General features: G+C 40.4%; 1 long non-coding RNA gene across 3 annotated transcripts in view; it reads right to left on the bottom strand.

Annotated features, from left to right (window-relative positions):
- Positions 1–12154, bottom strand: part of LOC109562955 (uncharacterized) — a 123664-nt gene extending 111510 nt beyond the window's left edge. The window contains exon 1 of one of the 3 annotated variants that reach the window (XR_011568060.1): positions 8724–12154. This is a non-coding gene — a long non-coding RNA (uncharacterized lncRNA). The other 2 variants (XR_011568057.1, XR_002181258.2) reach the window with 2 other exon arrangements.
- Positions 12155–22961: the final 10807 nt, after the last annotated feature.

Below are 22961 nucleotides of genomic sequence, written 5' to 3' on the forward strand. Positions count from 1 at the left end.
TCACCTCTGGGAAGGGTGAGGTCTCTCTGAAAAGTGAGTTGTGTAGGCTCTTGAAAATTTTCTGGCTGGTGAATTTCAGGAACGCCTGCGAGTAAGTCAAATCAGATGTATGCGCACGCGCAAGCAGGTGTGGGCGTGCCCTTGTGTACCTGCCCGTGCGTGCTTGTGCACAGATGCCCCCAGTTTTCTAGAGAAAAGGTTTAGAGCTTTCAGCAGATTCCCAGGAACTCATGAGTCTCATGGGAAAAACCATGTTCAGGAGAAGAACATACCCTCCTGATGGTCCAGAAAAGAACACTGAGCTCACCACTTTTATCTCTGGAGCAACTGAGTCCAGGCTGTCAGCCCACTTTCCTCTTACAAAACCCTAAGGCACTTAAGAGAAACCACAGGGAAAAAAAATAACTCAACCCCTTTTCTAATCTAAACCTAATCCTCCTTAAACCTCTCCTGACCCGGACTACCAGGAATCTTGCCAGTGCCAAATGATACTATGTTTATTCAGCTTAGGTCTTAGCTTGCCGCTCCTGAACCACAAAATCAAAGGGGAATGTTCCAGCCACCACCTGCTGATGAATGGGTAAACAGGGCCAGTCAAGAAAGAGGAGACCCAGTGTTTGAGGACAATGCCTTTGTGTAGTTCTGGCTCAAATAAGGGCACAGCTCCTAAGGAACAGGCTTGAGACATGCACAAATGCCCTGCCAAGTAGTTCAAGAGCCTGGAGACAGCTGTTGCTCATGATCCCTCTGCCCCTTGCTGCCCTGCAAACCACAATAGAGAGCCAAGGACACTATGCCCCCTCTCCCAGAAGAGGCTGGCCAAGTTACAGTTTGTGAACCAGTTACATTTATGTTCGAAGAGCATTTTCCACATTATTCTCTGAGAAGCCTCAGCTCTGTAAGAGTAATGTGGAGCTCAGATGAGTGACCTGACCTCTGTTTTACCAGAGCAGCGGTTTTGATCTGTTTTAAATCTAGAGGAATCTGCATGAGATTTGGGGAGGGGGGTAGGGAGTTCTGTTGCTAAAAACAGAATACTTGAAAAACATTCTTGTAGAATCAGATTTGGCACATCTTTACACGCGAGGGGTTTAAACAAGCCTTATAGATCCTGAGATTCATCAAGCTGGTGTTATTCTCTATTTTCTCTTCTTTCCTTCATCTGAACAAATGTCTCCTTAAAACTTGAAGTGTCTGATCAGATCAGCATCATTCTCTCAGGAATAAGAACCCCGAGAAGGGAGCTGACATTTATTCTGGGCCTGTTGTGTGTCATATGACATGCTAGGAGTTTACATGCATTATCCCACTGGAACCACTATAGCCCTCTGGGTGGAGGGTCGTTCACCTTGACTCTCAGGTGAGGACATTGAAGCAGAAACACAATTACAATGATAACAACATTGGCAACAGCAGCTTGCTTCCCTGCACTCAGGGCTCCTAAATGATGAACCAGAACTGTCACTAACCTAGGTAATATTAATAACTCAAAACCTGAGTTCTGGCTCTATATAACATCACCTCTAATGTTTAACAAGCAAGAGGTATGTGTGTGTGTGTGTGTGTGTGTGTGTGTGTAAATCAGATATAAATTATTTGTACACCTTAAATCTCAATAGAGAAAGTCTGAAAGTAAAAATAGGAATAAAAAAATTACCCATCATTCCATCATTCCTAGACCACCAACTGTTAACATGTAGGCATACTTCCAGTCTATTTTTATGCATAATTTTTAGTTCTGCACATTTAAAACAGCTGTGATTGTCTATGCATATTTTATTTTGTTTTTGTCACTTAATAGGACAATAAAATCGGAGAAGGCAATGGCACCCCACTCCAGTACTCTTGCCTGGAAAATCCCATGGACAGAGGAGCCTGGTAGGCTGCAGTCCATGGGGTCCTGAAGAGTCGGACCAACCGAGCGACTTCACTTTCACTTTTCACTTTCATGCATTGGAGAAGGAAATGGCAACCCGCTCCAGTATTCTTGCCTGGAGAATCCCAGGGACAGGGGAGCCTGGTGGGCTGCTGTCTATGGGGTTGCACAGAGTCAGACACGACTGAAGTGACTTCGCAGCAGCAGCAAGACAACAAGATATGATATTTTTCATAACAATTCAAATTTTCTATTATTTTATTGGCTACGTAATAGTCTTTTAGGTGGAGCAATTCAGTTTAAGAAACATTTATTGAGCACATAATATGCAACACTGTTCTTTCCTTCAAGGAACTAGCAGTCTAGTAACTCGGCAAATAAGACACATAGATAACTATATGCTTATGATAGCTAACGGTACTGAGCATATACTTCGTTCCAGGCACTATTCACATGAATTAACTCACTGAATTCTCTTAGCAACCTCATGAGTAGGGACAATCTCTCTACTATTTCAATAGTTGTCAGAGACTGAGGCACATCTTGCTAACAAGGTGGTATTTCTAGGTATTGATAGAATAATAGCTCGTTAAAGATGTCTACCTGTTAATCCCCAGAGTGAGTTTGTAATAACTTGTTATAGCAACCATACAAAATGAAAACAATAGGTTCAAACCCAGGCAGTTTGACTCTAGAGCCATTATTCTTTTTTTTTTTTCCCCATTATTCTTAACTATGGTTTAGAGCCTAGAGAAAGGACACTTACCACTAGGGAAGAAGACGAAGATGACAACCAGAATCTTTAAAGCTGGGCAGGAGTTATGAAAGCAGTGATGGAAGGAACAATGAGGAATTCAATAACTGTAGGGAGATCTCCCTGCTATCATAAGGGAAAAAATTTTAATATTATGTACAAGTCTCCCCATTTCTGTTTAAAAATATGTATGAGTATATTGTTTATAATCATATGTGAAGTTTATAGTTATCTCTGGAGAGTGCAAGAGGAAATTTTTACTTACAAATTTTCATATTTTTGAAAACTTCACCAGACATGCACTTGGGGTTAATTTTTGTTTGTAAAATAAATAAAGTAGTATAGATATATAGACCATTTTTCTAAGTTGAAAATAAAATGCAGCACTGGGGTGCAAATCTTTGTGCATAAAGCGTTGCACTACTGTAGAATGATTTCCTTAAAATGGAAGATTCCTGGAGGTAGAACTGTTGAACCAATGGATAGAAACCTTTGGAGAAATATATATTTAAAAGATAATATATACTGGAGATGGTATCCAGTCAGTAAACTAAACTATGTGAGAGAAGAGATATTTAACAGATGAACAGAAGAGATGATAGCTGTCTACTCATATATGAAGGCCGATACATGGCATATTCATGTGCTAGTACCACAGATCAGGTGGCTTAAATGATATAAATTTAATTTCTCACAGTTTCCAAGGATAAAAGTTCAAGATCAGGGAGTTAGCAGGGCTAACTGAAGGCTCTCTCCTGGACTTATGGATGGTATTGTGTGTTCCTATAGCCTTTCCTCTGTGTGTGTCTGTGTTCCAGTTTCCTCTTCTAAGGACATCAGACAGATTGGATTAGGGTCACTCTAATAACCTCATTTTAATTTAATTACCTCTTTAAAGACCCTGTTTTCAAGGAAGATACCATGTTCTGAGGTCCTGAAGATTAGGACTTCAACATGTGAATTTGGGGAGGTGGGGTGATAGTTCAGCCCACAACACAAAGAAAGTTCTAGAAGAATGGATCAATACCAGTGAAGAGAATTTCTGTTCACTGTGAGAAGGAAGCTTTGTAATATTTTAACATTTCCCATAATGGAACAGAGCTAAAGAATGACAGGATGGTTTCGCTGAGTTTAGGCTCACTATTCCCAGCCCTGCTCCAATGCCTGTCTGGGTCAGCTTCATACACCCTGCTTTGACTTTTCTCTCTGGAAATGTAAACCTAAATCTGCTCTCAACAACTGCAGGATGCTTTCCCAGTACCCACCGTGGTTCCACTTTGTTTCTGCAATCTATCTCCAAAGACACTATGAGACAGGATAGCATAAATCATGAATAGGAAAAGAATTTGGCTCCTTTCACCTCCCAACAAAGCCCCACTATAATCTGAGTGCCCTTCACCTGTCTTTGATTCAGTTCACAATCCTCTCCTCTTGGAGTGAGAAAAGAGGGTAAGGGGTAGGCTTTTGAGCTTTTTTGTTAAGGTTAGTGTACATTGCCAATAAAGAGACTTGTAGAGTCCAAATCAGGAGTCAGCAAATATTTCTGTAAAAAGCTAGATAGTAAACATTTTAGCGCTGCCGGCCACAGGATTGCTGTTGTTAAGTACTCAGCTCTGCCATCGTAGCACCAAAGCAGCTATGACAAAGCAGTAAGGAGAAGAGCATTGTTGTGTTCCAATGAAATGTTATTTGCAAAACAAGCAGTGGGCCAGCTTTAACCTGTGGGCTGTGGTTTGCTGTAATTCAAGAAAACTGAGAATATTTACTAGGTTGAATAAAAGTATATTAGTGAGCCCAAACTGATAAACTATGAATTTTATTCATTTCTTTGTTGATTTACTTAATGCACTATGTATATCTGGGTTTAAATTATAGTCTGGTTCCTTCTGAACACTCTCAGTTCATTTTTTACTATAAAGAGGAAACCTCTGAAAATTAGTTTAATAATAGCATATTTCTGAACCTGAACTTTAACTTTTTAAAAAAGGCTTTTCCACATAATTCTTAGGTTAAATCTACCACAGAAACAACACAACCACATGCTATAATTACAAAATAAGAGACAAAGGTCAAGATAAGCCCTGAAGAGTTGGTGTTTCATTCTGTTATTCATTCAACCAATATTTGTATATGTGCTATGTGCAAGGCACTAGAGCAAGTACTTCAGAAAATTCAAGAACGAAATAGACATGAATCCTATCTTCAAAGTCTGTTTACAAACAGAATAGAACACCCCTGGCCATGGTTGGTTAGCCTAGGGAGAACTCGTGATTAAGTTAAACAGACTTCCCCCGTGCAATTTGAATCTAAAGTAGAATACTATGACTGGGAGAGCAAGCACCTCTTTAACTGAGGAGAGAGTTCACTGCTTTCTTCTGTGACTGGCTTATTTCACTTAGCAGAATGTTCTCAAGGTTTATCTCTGCTCTCACAGATGGCAGAATTTCCCCTTTTTAAGGCTGAATAACATTCCATCATATATATAAAACCGCCTTCAAAAACCAGCCCTTCTTTGGGTCAAGTTATTTTTTACTTAGATTAGGAACCAATTTATATTTAAACAAATAAACTAGCTAAGCAAGGTGAGAGAGTAGGAAAGTTTTTCAAAATGATGCCCATTCCTATTTTATTCTTGCTATATATAAGAACATACATGTAAGCATAACAAATTAGGGAATTGTAGGAAAGTGAAGAACAAAATATAAAAATTCCTTTGTGGGATGCAGTTTGGCCCCTTCTTTTTTTCCTTTAAATCTTTACTACAGAGTCCTGAGTTCCACTGAAGACCCACAGATTATCTGGGAGAGAGATTAGAGAATCTGAATATTAACAGATTTCCCTTGAAAGTCTTCCCTGTGATAAAGTTTGAGAATATTTCTTCCAGCATTTCTAATCTCGGGAGGCTGTTTTCTCCTTCATGGAAAATTTTCCATCTTAATGATTGTTACCCAGGGCACAGAGACTCAACACTCAATGATTGGCAATTATTGCATGGTAATTCTTGCCATTTTTCCCTCCCCCAAGGTGCAATTTAGCAGCATGTGTCTCGCTATTACCTTAACCAATTGGAAATAAAACTAACAACCAAATAAATTTGGCTTCAATTGGTAGAAGAATTGGCTGCCTATATGGTGCATCAAGAGGGTTGAAGAAAGGCTCATCTCTGCAAGTATCTCTGTCCCACCAGTCTGCCAAGGGGGCAATTCTGTGACTTGGGTTCTCCTAAATTCAAAGTATGTTACCTACCAGGTACAATATAATAAATTATACATTAAACTGTTATTTGTTTCGACCACAGTTTCACTGCAGAAGGTGACTGCAGCCATGAAATTAAAAGACGCTTACTCCTTGGAAGGAAAGTTATGACCAACCTAGATGGCATATCCAAAAGCAGAGACGTTACTTCGCCAACAAAGGTCCATCTAATCAAGGCTATGGTTTTTCCTGTGGTCATGTATGGATGTGAGAGTTGGACTGTGAAGAAGGCTGAGTGCCGAAGAATTGATGCTTTTGAACTGTGGTGTTGGAGAAGACTCTTGAGAGTCCCTTGGACTGCAAGGAGATCCAACCAGTCCATTCTGAAGGAGATCAGCCCTGGGTGTTCTTTGGAAGGAATGATGCTAAAGCTGAAACTCCAGTACTTTGGCCACCTCATGCGAAGAGTTGACTCATTGGAAAAGACTCTGATGCTGAGAGGGATTGGGGGCAGGAGGAAAAAGGGACGACAGAAGATGAGATGGCTGGATGGCATCACCGACTCGATAGACGTGAGTTTGAGTGAACTCCAGGAGTTGGTGATGGACAGGGAAGCCTGGCGTGCTGTGATTCATGGGGTCGCAAAGAGTCGGACATGACTGAGCGACTGAACTGAACTGAACAGTTTAAAGAGGATTGCAAACTTACCTCTCAGGCAATTTTGCAAATAACTACACAAAGCCTTGAAAGAATAAGATTTAGAACAGTATATTTAAATGGGTAGAAAAAGACTATGCAAAGTGAAAAACATGGGCTATTACAAAGGACTGAACAGGCATAAGCAAACCACCAGGTCGTCTTCTTTCACTATTTGCCTTTAGGCCCTTTACACTTCTGCTAAAGCACACGTCTACAAGCTTTTTCTGTAAAGAGTCAGATAGTAAATATTTCAGTTCTTTAGCTGTTAAGGTCTCTGTCACAACTACTCAGCTCTGTCATTGTAGTACAAAAGAAGCCATAGACAATAAATAAATGAATGAGTGTAGCTGTATTTCAATAAAACTTTAGTTATGGACCCTGAAATTGGAAATTTATGTGATTTTTACATGCTGCAAGTTCTTCTTCAACCTTTGCAGTTTTTTCCCCAATGATTTAAAAATATAACCTGTACGCCTCCCCACCCCCTGCCGCCGATTGGAGGCCATACAAAAACAGATGGTAGGATGGTTGGGTTTGTAGACTTTTATTCTAAGCAAAAGCCATTTGCTATTGTAAATATGTATACTATTCTATTCCACTGTTCCTGCTGCTTCTTCTACTTGGAATGTTGTTTTCTCATCCATACACTTCCATATTGCACTCATAACCTGGTTTGATTACTCTCTCCCTTACAAAGCAACTGCTTATACTCTTAAATGCCTTCATCTATACCCCTCTGATAGCAATGAGGAGGTCCCCTGGGGGTACAGTGGTTAGGACTCCGCACTTCCACTGCAGGGAGAACAGGTTTGATCCTTGTTTGGGGCACTAAGATGTCACAAGTGGCATGGCATGGCTGGGTGGGGGTGGGGGGTAGAGTGGGGTTGGGGAAAGGTGGTGTGAGGTGTGGGGATGGGAAATGCGGAGGCCAGGATTATTAGCATTTAGGAAATAGTTAAGAGTAGAATACAAATACAGTTGAAAAGAGAAGTTAAAAAACATGCTTAACACCTATGGAGGGTTGAATGGTGGCCCTTAAAAAATTGTGCTCACCTTCTAATACCTGGATACTGTGAATGTGACTTTATATAGAAAAAAATATTTGCACATGCAATTAAATTAAGGATCTTGAGATGAGATTATCCTGAATTACCCAAATGGATCTGAAATCCAATGACAAGTATCTTTACAAGAGACAAAGAGAAGACACGCAGAAGAGAGGGTCACTGAGAATGAGGCAGAGACGGGAGTGATGGAGACACAAAGATTGCCCATAACCACTGGAAGCCTGAAGAGGCAAGAAAGCCATCTCCCTTTGAGCCCCCACAAGGGAGTGCAGCCCTGCCTGACACCTTGATTTTGGTCTTCTGTCTCCGGAAATGTGAGAAACTACATTTCTGTTGTTTTAAGCCACCCAGTTTGTTTAATTCGGAGAAGGCAATGGCAGCCCACTCCAGTACTCTTGCCTGGAGACTCCCATGGATGGAGGAGCTTGGTAGGCTGCAGTCCATGGGGTCACGAAGAGTCAGACACGACTGAGCGACTTCACTTGCACTTTTCACTCTTGTGCATTGGAGAAGGAAAGGGCAACCCACTCCAGTGTTCTTGCCTGGAGAATCCCAGGGACGGGGGAGCCTGGTGGGCTGCCATCTATGGGGTCGCACAGAGTCAGACACGACTGAAGCGACTTAGAAGCAGCAGCAGCAGCAGCAGCAGTTTGTTTAACTGCTATGAGAAAGCTCAGAAGCTAATACAAGCTCCAAGTTAAGTGTTAAACTAGTAATAGCTAATATTTATTTAGAATTTCTTATGTGTGGCTTTACACAGGTTATTATATTAAATATTCACAGCTATCTTATGAATTTGGATTATTCTTGTCCCTTGTACAGGTTTCCCTGGTGGCTCAGACAGTAAAGTGTCTGCCTGCAATGCGGGAGACCTGGGTTCGATCCCTGGGTCAGGAAGATCCCCTGGAGAAGGAAGTGGCAACCCACTCCAGTACTCTTGCCTGGAAAATTCCATGGATGGAGGAGCCTGGTAGGCTATAGTCCATGGGATCGCAAAGAGTCAGACATGACCGCAAAGAGTCAGACATGACTGAGCAACTTCACTTATCCCTTTTAGAGATGAGAAAACTGACATCCAGAGAAGTCGAGTAACATATGTAAACATAACATACATACATAAAGATCCACTCACCTGATAAATGATGGAACCAAATTAAACTCAGCTGATCTGACTTTAGAGTCTCTCTTAATCACTGTCATCTGGAGAGTCTTCTGAATTCTTCTTCTGATTTTTCACATATCCTAGAAAAGATGGGGGAAATGTTGGTTAATGGTCTCCTTTGTGGGATGAAATCCCTGAAACTGGATTTGTACTATTCCAGGAACACATTTTTTTCTTTTTTGCATTACATAATTCTCTATTATCTCGCCAGTGAAAAGAAACATGAGATAATTCCAATAACATAAAATGTATTTTTTTTTTACATAGAATTTTTTTCTTGGCAAAGATTATATAAAATAACTGCCTAATTATCCACCAAATTTCAAGAAAAACTTTTAGAATTTACATAAAGCCCAGAAGCTCATTCTTGATAAGCAATGTTAGGATAGTCTGCTGCTTGGTCAAGACAATAGAGCTCTCTGTGTCTCTGTCTTTCCTTCCCTCCTCTCTCTGATTTTCAGGGTGAAAAACTGGTTCCTAGGATCTGATTGCTTTTTTTAATGTATGGCCTTCACAGAGTCTGTTTCCCTAAGCAGCTCTATTTGAATGCATTTCAGAATCTTAGCTTCTAGTTTCCTTAAAATAAGTACGAGGAAACACAACTCCAGGTAGCACTGGGAAGATGCCAACAATGGAAACATCAGGTTGTTGCTAGGTGAGTCAAGGGGAGCAAAATGCCCAGTTGAGGTTGAGACCTGCTTTAGGACAAGTCTGTGCTCCGACTCCAGTGATAACAGTGATCCAGTTAGGATTCACTAGAAAGCCAGACAGCACAATGTTTAAAAGGACTAGTATAGCTGAGTCTACATTTGAGTACTATGCTGGTACACACCACACACCAGCTGTGTGATCCGGGCCAACTGACCTCAAGTTTAATTTTTTTCATCTGAGAAGTGGGGGACAATGATAGTACCTATTTCATAGGTAAGAGTCATGTAAAATGCTGGCATGTGAAAGCACTCAGTATTATCAGAGTGTTGATGATTAAATTGTTTATGTTGGAGCCCTGGAAAGAGTAAAGTGAAAAGTGTAAAGTGAAAGTATCAGTCTCTCAGTTGTGTCTGACTCTTTGTGACCCCATGGCCTGCAGCCCTCCAGGCTCCTTGGTCCATGGAATTCTCCAGGCAAAAACATTGGAGTGAGTAGCCATTCCCTTCTCCGGGGGATCTTCCCAACCAGGGATTGAATCTGGGTCTTCTGCATTGCAGGCAGATTCTTTACCGTCTGAACCACCAGGGAAGGAGAAGGGTATCTTAAATCACTGCCTTTCCTTTCACCATCCCGTACCACTGGTTCTCAATTTCTCTTTTACTAGGTATAACTCTGCTACTTCATTAGCTTTTGAGTAGCTACCTGAAGGTTAAAAATAAGCTGGAAAGAATAAAAATGAGAATGCTCAGAGCTGACACAAAACTCTTTTAAAAAATAATTACAAAATTATTTTTTATTATACAGAGTGAAGTAAGCCAGAAGGAAAAACACCAATACAGTATACTAACGCATATATATGGAATTTAGAAAGATGGTAACAATAACCCTGTGTACGAGACAGCAAAAGAGACACTGATGTATAGATCAGTCTTATGGACTCTGTGGAGAGGGAGAGGGTGGGCAGATTTGGGAGAATAGCATTGAAACATGTATAATATCATGTATGAAACGAGTCGCCAGTCCAGGTTCGATACACGATACTGGATGCTTGGGGCTGGTGCACTGGGACGACCCAGAGGGAGGGTATGGGGAGGGAGGAGGGAGGAGGGTTCAGGATGGGGAACACAGGTATACCTGTGGCGGATTCATTTCAATATTTGGCAAAACTAATACAATATTGTAAAGTTTAAAAATAAAATAAAATTAAAAAAAAATAGAATACAAAAAAGCAGCAGCATACAATATGAGAAGAAATAAATGGATTCAATGTGGAGCCTATTATACAGAGTGAAGTAAGCCAGAAGGAAAAACATAAATACAGTATACTAACGCATATATATGGAATTTAGAAAGATGGTAACAATAACCCGGTGTACGAGACAGCAAAAGAGACACTGATGTATAGAACAGTCTTATGGACTCTGTGGGAGAGGGAGAGGGAGAGGGTGGGAAGATTTGGGAGAATGGCAATGAAACATGTAAAATATCATGTAGGAAACGAGTTGCCAGTCCAGGTTCGATGCGTGATGCTGGATGCTTGGGGCTGGTGCACTGGGACGGCCCAGAGGGATGGTATGGGGAGGGAGGAGGGAGGAGGGTTCGGGATGGGGAACACATGTATACCTGTGGTGGATTCATTTTGATATTTGGCAAAACTAATACAATTATGTAAAGTTTAAAAATAAAATAAAATTGGGAAAAAAAATAAATAAAAATAAAATTAGAAAAAAAAATGTGTAAAAAAATAAAATAAACATCATTACTTACTTAAAAAAAATAAATAAAATAAAATTTATGGATCCAAAAATAATAATAATAATTACAAAATAAAAGATGCTTTCAGAGAGATTTTACATGAACCAAATTAGGATCTTTAACTTGTATCCTAACCCAACTAATACAGATTATATCATAACTCCATTATAGGAAAATTTAGTTAGGGCATTTTCATCAGTTCCTCTCATCCCTCACTCCTGCTGCCTCCTAGAAGCATTCATTATCTCAAGGTAATTTCACTAATTATTGAGGCATTACAGGTATTATTTTGATACTTCTGTGAATGTTTTATTCCTAAAATTACTCCTTTGCTTCAAAGATGACACGTTGGTAAGAATAATAATTTCCTAGACCTGCATAAACTAGGTCCCATAGCCCTAGCATTTGAAATTTGAATATATAATATCATCATTAGAGAGGAGCACATAGTAGCAGTCATTGCAACACTCACTTTGCTAATAACACTTAGCACTTCTTTACCACTGTCTTCTACTACTCTCACTTTCAAAACATTTTCTGTCTTCTTCTTATAAAATATGTATATATACTATACACATATTTTAATCATTATGGACTATAATATTATACACTTTGTAATATTTGTTGATGGACTGAGACCCAGGGAAAGTGAATTAATTATCTAGGCTGTCAAGGGAATTAATTGCAGAACCATAAGTGTAGACTATAGATTTTGATTCCTTGGAAGTCCTGAGTTTATGTATTCTTGAAATTATAGTAGAACTATATGCATTAGCCCATTCAATCAACATCAACATTTAATACCATTATGTCTTTATATAGTTAGCACAATAACTCTATTTCCTTAGTCTGCTTAATTCTGTGCCATCCTAAATAAATTTACCTTGATCTGCCCTGATTTGCCTTCTTATAAAAATTCCCTTCATGCCTTCATCCTTTTCCTTAGTGCACTGGAATCTGATTCCAAACTCAACAACTCCTTGTTATCTTCAAGGTCACCATTTTTGTCACTGGCACCTAAAATACTGTTAAATATGTTGTGGGCCCCAAAATTTGTAAATCAGTTATTTCTAGATTTTAAAGAAAAAATTTTGTGGAGGGAAGCATGGAGAATGATAACTAGGTTCTTCTGATAGCACTCAAAAGATAATTTCACCCATGGTAAAACTGATCCATGATAGTATAGATGTCAATCACTATTTATAACAATTTCTCTAAGAAAACTGATTTACAAAGATTTGAAGGATGTGTGGATGAGTATGTAGCGTTTATTTTTACATAGTAAGAAGCTGTCCTTCATTTCATTTCTGTCTAGAAGCAAAAAAAAAAAAAAAAAAGATAAAGAGTTCTTACGCTCCAAAGACAAGCTTCCCTCATGGCTCAGACAGTAAAGAATCTGCCTGTGATGCGGGAGACCTGGGTTCAATCCATGGGTTGGGAAGATCCCCTGGAGGAGGGCATGGCAACCCACTCCAGTATTCTTACCTGGAGAATCCCATGGACAGGGGAGCCTGGCAGACTGCAGCCCATGGGGTTGCAGAGTTGGACACAACTGAGCGATTAAGCACAGCACAAAGACAAGCTCCTTTCTTAAAGGGAACTATGCAATGAAACTTAGATGGGAGGTTGAGTGTCCCCAGTCTTGGGACACTACTTAGCGGAAGAAAGCATGCAAGAAAGCCTTTGGGGATACGATAGTCTGTTAGAGAAATCCCCATACTGCAGGTTTTAAAGCCCCTATCTCCTCTGCCTCCAAATCCTTTCTTGTTATTCTTTGCTACCTTGATTGCCTGTCCTTTTCAACAATAATTCCAATTTTCCTCCTGATATTGGGAGAGATTGAGGGCAGGAGGAGAAGGGGGCAACATAGGATGGGATGGTTGGGATGGCATCAATCAACCAGTCAATTGACTCAGTGGACATGAGTTTGAGTTTGAGCAAACTCTGGGAGATAGAGAAGGACAGGGAAGCCTTGAGTGCTGCAGTCCATGGGGTCACAGGGAGTCATACATGACTTAGCAACTGAACAACAACAACAAATATTCCCCAAGCCTGGGATAAGTGTCTGTTCTTTAGAGCAGGAGAAGCAATTACTTGGTCATAGAACGGGCTTGGGATGTGACAGAACCAGGGTTCAACATTGACCTTCTCTCAATCCAGTTTCTCCACTCCCTCATTCTTTACAAAGTGATGTGGACAAAAAATGGCATTCACTAAACAAGGGATGTTATGGCCATAAGGCAATAGCCATCTCAGCCACAACTGACGATGTACCCTGAGGGGAATTCAGGATGGAGAAAAACAAGATACTGACCCCAGATAGTTAAGATGCATTTCAAAAGAGTAATTTCAATAGCCCAGATTCTTGCATCTTTCCATACATAGAAAAATACTGAAATCACTAACCTGAGATGTCTGTTTCTATAATTACCAATTATTGTTGTTGTTAAGTCAATAATCATGATGGTGTGATCACTCACCTAGAGCCAGACATCCTGGAATGGGAAGTCAAGTGGGCCTTAGGAAGCATCACTATGAACAAAGCTAGTGGAGGTAATGGAATTCACCTCCACTTGAATAGTTGATCTATTTCAAATCCTGAAAGATGATGCTATGAAAGTGCTGCACTCAATATGCCAGCAAATTTGGAAAACTCAGCAGTGGCCACGGGACTGGAAAAGATCAGTTTTCATTCCAATCCCAAAGAAAGGCAATGCCAAAGAATGTTCAAACTACCGCACAATTGCACTCATCTCACATGCTAGTAAAGTAATGCTTAAAATTCTCCAAGCCAGGCTTCAGTAATACATGAACCGTGAACTTCCAGATGTTCAAGCTGGTTTCAGAAAAGGCAGAGAAACCAGAGATCAAATTACCAACATCCGCTGGATCATTGAAAAAGCAAGAGAGTTCCAGAAAAACATCTACTTCAGGTATATTGACTATGCCAAAGCCTTTGACTATGTGGATCACAATAAACCGTGGAAAATTCTGAAAGAGATGGGAATACCAGACCACCTGACCTGCCTCTTGAGAAATCTGTATGCAGGTCAGGAAGCAACAGTTAGAACTGGACATGGAACAAAAGACTGTTTCCAAATAGGAAAAGGAGTACGTCAAGGCTGTATATTGTCACCCTGCTTATTTAACTTATATGCAGAGTACATCATGAGAAACACTGGGCTGGAGGAAGCACAAGCTGGAATCAAGATTGCTGGGAGAAATATCAGTAACCTCAGATATGCAGATGACACCACTCTTATGGCAGAAAGTGAAGAACTAAAGAGCCTCTTGATGAAAGTGAAAGGTGAGAGTGAAAAAGTTGGCTTAAAACTCAATATTCAGAAAACTAAGATCATGGCATCTGGTCCCATCACTTCATGGCAAATAGATGGGGAAACAGTTGCTGACTTTATTTTTTGGGGCTGCAAAATCACTGCAGATGGTGACTGCAGCCATGAAATTAAAAGACGCTTACTCCTTAGAAGGAAAATTATGACCAACTTAGACAGTATATTAAAAAGCAGAGACATTCTTTTGCCAACAAAGGTCCATTTAGTCAAGGCTATGGTTTTTCCAGTGCTCACGTATGGATGTGGACTTCCCTGGTGGCTCAGATGGTAAAGCGCCTGTCTACAATGCCGGAGACCCGGGTTCGATCCCAGGTCTCCAGGGAAGATCCCCTGGAGAAGGAAATGGCAATCCACTCCAGTACTATTGCCTGGAAAATCCCATGGACAGAGGAGCCTGATAGGCTACAGTCCATGGGGTGGCAAAGAGTCGGACACGACTGAGCGACTTCACTTCATGTATGGATGTGAGAGTTGGACTATAAAGAAAGCTGAGCACCGAAGAATTGATGCTTTGAACTGTGGTGTTGGAGAAGACTGTTAAGAGTCCCTTGGACTTTAAGGAGATCCAACCAGTCCATCCTAAAGGAAATCAGTCCTGGGTGTTCACTGGAAGGACTGATGCTGAAGCTGAAACTCCAATACTTTGGCCACCTGATGTGAAGAGCTGTCTCATTGGAAAAGACCCTGATGCTGGGAAAGATTGAGCGCAGGAGGAGAAGGGGACGACAGAGGATGAGATGGTTGGATGGCATCACTGACTCAATGGACATGGGTTTGGGTAGACTCCAGGAGTTGGTGATGGACAGGGAGCCCTGGTGTGCAACGGTTCATGGGGTCGCAAAGAGTCGGACATGGCTGAGCAACTGAACTGAACTGAGTCACTAAGAAATATACTGCTCTTAGAGACCCCATAGACTGTAGCCCCCCAGGCCCCTCTCTCTATGGGATTTTTCAGATAAGGATACTGGAGTGGGTAGCCATTTCCTTCTCTAGGGGATCTTCCTGACCCAGGATCAAACCTGCATCTCCAGCATTGGCAGGCAGATTCTTTACCACTGAGCCATCTGGGAAGCCCATAATTATTGATAGCAGGGATATTTTTTTATTTGACTACAGCTTTTTTCCCATCTAAAACTCCCATATATCCTGGCTCTTCCCTTACCTCTTTAGAACAGTGGCTTAGAGGTATGGAAGGCTGATTCTCTGGGCTATAGTCCTCAGTAAGGATCCGAAATAAAACATAATTCTCAACTTTTAGCTTATGTATTTTTTTTTTTTTTTCAGTTGACAGAGGTTATTCTTGCTCATCAGCTTCTCTGGAGTTAGACTTTCAATGTAGGAGGGCAGTTTAGGAGAGATTGTTAACGTATGCAATAATAGTTTGTCCCTGATCTGGAGTCTAATGAAATCCAGGTTTCCCTTCATATATCATACATGTATTCTCCAATCATTACCATCATGTGAAGCTACCTGAAGGAGAATATGCATCACTATTATTCAAAGCCACATAGAGGCCCATTCTTCTTCATATGATCTTGTGCCCTTTTACTTTTCCCTGAAGCCCAAATGTGAAGAGTTTTACCTGAACATGTTGTGACTTGGATGTCCAGGCATCAGCCCAGGTTAAGATTTTTATTCTTCAACATTCCCTTCAATCTGAACTAACCATCTGCCTCCTTTCATATTTGGAACCATCTTAACTCTCATTTTTATTAGGTAATCATAAAATACCCAGGATCTTGTCCAGTATATAATGTGTTTTGGGGCTTCTTTGTCTTCTAGTGATTAAAGTCAGAAGCTACTGGTCTCAGTGACATTCTCTTAGCCTTGTTCTAACACCTAGTATGCATATTCTTTGTTCATTAAATCACAACCGTCTTTGGCTAAACTTGCTCAAAGAATAAAACAAATGCTTCATCTGATTATAGCCCATTGATTTCTTAGCCAGTATAAGATTTAAAAGACATCTTAAAAATCACATGTTTTGTCTTTGTTTATCAACCTTGAAAATTAATTTCAGCACTGCATTTTATTTGATCTTCTGTCCCCTGTAAAAATATCAACAAATAACAGTGGAAGATAGCTTTTCTTGGGTTTGTTTATTGGATTATCTTTAATAGCCCCATTTTCTTATTTATTTTTAGGGCTCTAGTGCAGTCAAATCATCATTAATTAAAATGTGCAAGGCACTCACAGAAAGCATAAATAAAACAGGGTGGAGAAGGCAGCCTCAACTTAGAATTTTGCAGGGTGGGTTAGCTTAAAAGGAAAGGCATGTTCTCTATCTTGAAAATCAGAAAAGAGATGCATTTTCTACTTCATCAAAAGCAAGGAAATATGAAGCCACCACTTTTCCAAGAGAAAGGTCTTTTTTTTCAAGCCCCTCTCCGGGTAACTTTATGACGAAATGAAAGATTATCCTCTGCCATCTGTCACTGAAACCCAGTCTACATTCTAAATCTAAGCCTCAGAGCAGAGAGAAAGTAAAAGCAATTGAGAGACATAAATGTTCCAGGAGCCATTTCACAACAACTTTATTTCTCATTTGTCTTCATCAGAAGGATTTCAAGATTGGAACATTTAATAGGCCTCTCACTGACAGCTGATGGGAAGATTAGTGATCAAAGGTTGGAGATATTTGGAAAAGGAATATGTTCTGCTGTGGGACTGATGGGGAAATGAGGAAGAGAGAGAACTCAGGTCTCGAAATGGAGACTGATTAAGTTAAAAGCCCAAGAAGAGCTGCTGTGGGGGAAGGACAACAATGGATTTCCCCTCCTCTTGGAGGCAGAATCCTGCATCCATTCAGGGAAAGGCAGGTGGCCCTTCAGAGAAATGTGTAGTAGCCAAGTGGCTCTCCTGAGAAAGCCAATTGCAAGTGGCTTCTCACACATGAGGGGTTCAGCTCTGTCTGAGGAGAGCAACTATTTGTCAGTGAAACAAACCATGTGAGGAAGTCATGGCCTTTGTGAAGAACAAGGCATTTGAAACATGATTCCTCTGGTTCTGTCAGAATCAGTTACCAGAAATTCATTTCATGGGTATATTTTTCTAGCCTCAGTGAATCCAGGCCCTTCCACAGAATTTCAATCGAGAAATGGAACTGTGGAGAATTTTGTCTTTTCAATTCATAGACTATTGATCCCACTTACATGCATTTACCACCCGCTGTGCTTCTCACCCTCCTCTCCCGAAAATTACTGACTGATTCATTCCAGAAAGAAAGATGTAGGCATTGCCAGATTACATACTTAAATTTGAACTGGCCTACAGTTAAGCTTTAGCAAAATGAAACTCTTCTTGCTGGTGGATAGTGCAGGAAAGTCTAGACAGAGATGTCTGTGACCAGGAAGAATGCCCCAGATGACCCTTAGGAGTAGCAAATATTCCAAGTGGGAAAGCATCACTGAAGAGGATTAATGGCTGAACCTCTAACTTTCTGCAAGTTCTAACTCTGTCCTTCTATTTATGAGGAAATGAGGCCCAAATAAGAGTCCTTCTCCTCTTTTGGATTAAAAGACGCTTGCTCCTTGGAAGAAAACCAATCATAAACCTAGGCAGCATATTAAAAAGCAAAGACATCACTTTGCCAACAAAGGTCAGTCAAAGCTATGGTTTTTCCAGTAGTCATGTACGGATGAGAGTTGGACCATAAAGAAAGATAAGCACTGAAGAATTGATGCTTTCCAGGTGTGCTAGAGAAGACTTTTGAGAGTCTCTTGGACGGCAAGGAGATCAAACCAGTCGATCCTAAAGGGACTGATTTAGTCCTGAATATTCATTGGGAAGACTGATGCTGAAGCTGAAGCTCCAATACTTTGGCCACCTGACGCAAAGAGCTGACTCATTGGTAAAGATCCTGATGCTGGGAAAGATTGAAGGCAGGAGAGAAGGAGGTGACAGAGAATAAGATGGTTGGAGGCCATGACTGACTCAGTTGACATGAGCTTGAGCAAACTCCGGGAGATAGTGAAGGACAGGGAAGCCTGGAGTGCTGCTGTCCATGGGGTTGCAAAGAATGAGACATGACTGAGAGACTGAACAACAACCTCTTCCGAAGTCTCCAGATGTTAAAGCTGGAAAGAAGGTGAATACCATCTAAAGTGGACCTTCCATTTTACAGGTGTCCAGAGGTAAAATAATCTGTCTGTGGTCACAGAGCCGCTTCACAGACCCAGAAGCACCCTGTGATTTTCTCGAGACCCAGTTCACTTCTGTCCACTGATAAAGATTCTGTCCTTGACCAAACTCTAGTCAGGCTTCTGTGCACTCTCTTCTCAAATAGGCCTTGACTTTTGGGCTTCTGTTATTGTCTCTGCATTGTCCAGTTTTAATAAGAAATCCTAAATCATTTTAACCATAATTGCACACTCTGATTGTCCTAGCCTGCCTTTCAGCAAAAATCCTGTTGGGCTGGTTTAACCAGAATCCTCCCTTACTCCTTCCTCTTACTCATTTCTATTCACTGACCTCCCCCATCCCAATGTACTGTTGCTAGATTACAAATTCCCGTTTTTCCTTTTTGTACTTTGAGTTGGATCCATTGCAGTGGTCCCTATACCTATCATAACAGTCCTGAGTTAAGTCGGCCTTACCATTCTTTGACAAGTGTCATGAATAATTTTTTTCTCCAACACTGTTCTGGGGAACCATTTATTTCCCAATCATCATAAAGGGAAGTGGGGGATATAGATTCTCTCCATTCTCTATTCTTACAATTGCAAAGGATGGGGAAAGAGGACTAAAACATTTAACTAAAAATTAAGAATTTTAGATTTCTATCAAAAATATGTCTTGTTTATTGACTAAAAGTTTTCTTTCTTTTTAATAAAATTCTTTCTTGGGACTTCCCTGGTGGTGCAGTGGCTAAGACTCCTCCTTGCTCCTAATACAAGGGGCCAGGGTTCAATCTGTGATTGGGGAATTAGATCCCACATGCTGAAACTAAGAGTTCAAATGACACAACTAAAGATCCTGCATGCTGCAACTAAACAAAACAAAAAATTTTTTAATTAAAAAAAAAATCCTTTCTTATTTCTAGAGGATGGCTAGATGACACAGAAACTTTCAGAGGGTCTGCTCCTGATCCCACTCCAATGATTCACATTATTCTTACTCCCATCTTTCATTGCCCTCTGAAATTTCTCAATTCTAGCAATGTTACTTTGAATGCTAAGGACATGCTAGTTAATTGTTTAATTCTTGTACACAATAGAAAAGTATTATTAAATCTATAATTTAAAAACCTCACCAATCTGTCTAAAGAGAAAAAAGGCAAGACTGAATCATATACTATTTTGAAAGAAATTAACAAAGCAGCAACAAATGCATTTATGGATTAAAAAAAATTAGTTGGGGAGTCCTGGATAAGAAAGAGCTGTAATCAGCATAGGAGTTATTTTTTTATTTTTCCAAAGGAATTTGCAAAATTTGTTTGCAAATGGAGCACAGTCTTTGAAACCTTTGCCAGACTATTGTCATACCTAATAGACACAAAACATTCTCACCTCCACCAACTTCGGACTCACGCTTCAAATCATTTACCGAGCTCTAAAGAAGTGTCTTCCATTTCGAGAATATGAAAATGAGTTTATATTTTTATCAGCAAGCAACTTATTGAAGCATTGAAAATGAAAATGTACATAAAACAATCATTTGCTAAACGCATCAACCCCTTGGGGGCTCTAATTAACAGTTATGTTGATCTAGATGCAAAAAGCTTTCCATTTGTTGTCAATTCCAAAAGTCTTGTCAAAGTTGTCATCAGACTGAAGGTCTGACTCATTTTTAGATTATCTGAGCCGGCTGTTCAGATCTGTCAGTTATAATTGTTCTTTTTACTTCTCTAGTCATTTTGGTTAAAATTCCCCTGTCTGCACAGCCCACTAAACCTCCTCCCCCAATTGTCCCAATATTCACACATGGATTTGGTATTTACCAACATGTCCAGTTGTAAACTCTCCTACTGCATTCTGGGTCTGGTTAGTCATAAAACAGCTGCTGCTCTGGATCAGTCTAGAATGGGGTGATTTTCCATCCTTTTAAGACTATTTTACAAATTTGTGAGTTTTCTTCTAGATAATTTGTTTTCTGTGTATAGATAGACTAGAGAGCTCTTCAAGAAAATTAGAGATATCAAGGGAATATTTCATGCAAAAGTGGGCACAATAAAGGGCAGAAATGGTATGGACCTAACAGAAGCAGAAGATATTAAGAAGAGCTGGCAAGAATACACAGAAGAATTATACAAAAAAGATCTTCATGACCCAGATAACCACGATGGTGTGATCACTCACCTAAAGCCAGATATCCTGGAATACAAAGTCAAGTGGGCCTTAGGAAGCATCACTACGAACAAAGCTGGTAGAGGTGATGGAATTCCAGTTGAGTTATTTCAAATCCTAAAAGATGATGCTGTGAAAGTGCTGCACTCAATATGCCAGCAAATTTGGAAAACTGAGCAATGGCCATAGGACTGGAAATGGTCAGTTTTCATTCCAATCCTAAAGAAAGGCAATACCAAACAATATAAAAATTACCACACAATTGCACTCATCTCACACACTAGCAAAGTAATGTTCAAAATTCTCCAAGCCAGGCTTCAACAGTATGTGAACTGTGAACTTCCAGATATTCAAGCTGGATTTAGAAAAGGCAGAGGAACCAGAGATCAAATTGCCAACATCTGCAGGATCATTGAAAAAGCAAGAGAATTCCAGAAAAACATCTACTTCAGGTGTATTGACTATGCCAAAGCCTTTGACTGTGTGGATCACAACCAACTGTGGAAAATTCTGAAAGAGATGGGAATACCAGACCACCTGATCTGCCTTCTGAGAAATCTGTATTTGGATCAAGAAGCCACACTTAGAACTGGACATGGAACAACAGACTGGTTCCAAATCGGCGATGGAGTACGTCAAGGCTGCATATTGTCACCCTGCTTATTTAACTTCTATGCAGAGTACATCATGCAAAATGCCGGGTTGGATGAAGCACAAGCTGGAATCGAGATTGCCAAGAGAAGCATCAATAACCTCAAATACAAAGATGACACCACCCTTATGGCAGAAAGTGAAGAGGAACTAAAGAGCCTCTTGATGAAAGTGAAAAAGGAGAGTGAAAAAGTTGGCTTAAAACTCAGCATACAGAAAAATAAGATCATGGCATCCAGTCCCATCACTTCATGGCAAATAGATTGGGAAACAATGGAAACAGTGAGAGACTTTATTTTGGGGGGCTCCAAAATCACTGCAGATGGTAACTGCAGCCATGAAATTAAAAGACGCTTGCTCCTTGAAAGGAAGGCTATGACCAACCTAGACAGCTTATTAAAAAGCAGAGACATTACTTTGCCAACAAAGGTCCGCCTAGTCAAAGCTATGGTTTTTCCAGTAGTCATGTATGGATTTGAGAGTTGGACTATAAAGAAAGCTGAGTGCCAAAGAATTAATCTTCTTCAACACTGTGGTGTTGGAGAAGATACTTGAGAATCCCTGGGACTGCAGGGAGATCCAACATCTATCCTAAAGGAAATAAGTCCTGAATATTCATTGGAAGGACTAATGCTGAAGCTGAAACTCCAATACTTTGGCCACCTGATGAGAAGAACTGACTCACTAGAAAAGACCTTCATGCTGGGAAAAATTCAACTTGGAAAGAGAGGATGATATGGTTAGGTGGCATCACCGATGCGATGGACATGAGTCTGAGTAAGCTCCGGGAGTTGATGATGGACAGGGAAAGCCTGGTGTGCTGTAGTCTATGGGGTTGCAAAAAGTCGGACATGACTGAGCGATTGAATTGAATTGAACTGAACCTTTTCATAAATAAAATAACCAATTACTCCCTGGTGGATATTGCAGGGTGCTTTGGGAACTTTATAAGCTAGTTTCCAAAACCTAGAGAGCACTACTATCACGATCTTGTCCTCTAAAGTAATTATGTTCCATGACTTCCCTGGTGCTAATGCAGGGGCCATGGGTTTGATCTCTGGTCTGGGAATATTCCATATGCCTCAGAGAAACTAAATCCTGTGTGCTGCAACGACTGAGCCTGCGTGCTGCAACTATTTAAGTCACTGCGCCTAGGGCCTGTGTTCCACAACAGGAGAAGCTACTATAATGAGAAGCCTGTGCATTGCAAGAAGAATAGCCCTCCCTCACTGCAACTAGAGAAAGTCAGCACACAGGAACAAAGACCCAGCCCATCCAAAAATAAAATAAGTATGTTCTATTACCTATTTAATGAGAAAGAGCGTGACACGGGAGGCACTCACTGTTTTTTGCATTTGTTGTTGCTGCTTATTTTTCTGTTCCTTTTAAGTAGTTAAAAACTATAAGATGCCAAACAATGAATTTTCGTTACAAATAGCATGAAAGCTGGAAAAAGTTATACATACTAGATCTTGAAGATTGATTCCTGCTATAAAGAAAAACAGACATCACAA

Source organism: Bos indicus, chromosome 8 (assembly GCF_029378745.1).
Source record: "Bos indicus isolate NIAB-ARS_2022 breed Sahiwal x Tharparkar chromosome 8, NIAB-ARS_B.indTharparkar_mat_pri_1.0, whole genome shotgun sequence".
Taxonomy (NCBI): Eukaryota; Metazoa; Chordata; class Mammalia; order Artiodactyla; family Bovidae; genus Bos; species Bos indicus.